This window comes from Penaeus monodon, chromosome 31 (genome assembly GCF_015228065.2).
Source record: "Penaeus monodon isolate SGIC_2016 chromosome 31, NSTDA_Pmon_1, whole genome shotgun sequence".
In the NCBI taxonomy this organism is placed as follows: Eukaryota; Metazoa; Arthropoda; class Malacostraca; order Decapoda; family Penaeidae; genus Penaeus; species Penaeus monodon.
In genome coordinates this window covers 32,168,808-32,169,712 of record NC_051416.1, presented here as the reverse complement: position 1 = coordinate 32,169,712, position 905 = coordinate 32,168,808, and the positions used below count along the sequence as shown (strand labels likewise).

Genomic DNA, 905 nt, shown 5'->3' with positions numbered 1-905 from the left:
ACCGTCTATTCACTGATGCATGTTCGTACATTCTTTGTGCACATTTACGTACATACAAGTCTTCTCTGTTTCTTTTACTTCACATTTCAGAAGTGAAGATAATACCTTGAAAGAAGAGACGCCGATATTGCTTCCAGAAGTGTTTATCTTCCTGCATTTTTCTTACTCAAAGCGCGGTAATATTCTTGTTATAAAAATAGATCTCGCGTTTTATTGTTCTCATGTCATTTTCATTAAAACAAGAGACGCAACAGGTTAATGCTGTTTCAAAATTTTACGTTCATATAATCCCTTTACTGTGACATGAACGTCAGGATCTATAAGCACTTTAATAATACGAACGCATCGTCTGAAATGCATACTTCCAGGAATTTATACCACGTATATTTTAGAAATAGTGCCATTATATTCTTTTCTGAATTCACAGGAACTTTATATCATATACACTTATAGACACTGCCATTGGATTGTTTTCTCAGCTTACATGGAATACATAAGTTTAATTTTCGAGTATTTACGATTAGATCCTATTCTCACTTTAGAGGGAATTCTTACCACATGCACTTTATAGGAAATGCGACTGTTTCCTTTACTCAGTTCACAGGGAATCTATACTATGCACATTTCACAGGGATTACGATTAGAGCCTTTCCGAATTCAAAGAGAATTGATACCATATGCAGTTTAGAATGAGGATTAGATCCTTTTCTCAGTGTATTCAGTTCACACGATAGTCTTCCTCACGCATGCTCTAAATCCATCGAATCCCCAGGAAACAATAGGGATTTGTGGTCCGCCTTGCCTGACAAACTTCCCCTCCCCAAGGCGCCCTCACGTAGTCTTTGGATTCCATTAGTCGGTCTTTTCTTGCACGCCCCTTCTCTCGCCGATGCTCTCCTCGCTTG

The 905-nt window shown here is 38.2% G+C and overlaps 1 protein-coding gene across 1 annotated transcript in view; it reads left to right on the top strand.

Annotated features, from left to right (window-relative positions):
• Window positions 1-905, top strand: part of LOC119593176 (orexin receptor type 1-like) — a gene marked incomplete at its 5' end in the record, with an annotated part of 128,215 nt that overhangs the window by 126,387 nt on the left and 923 nt on the right.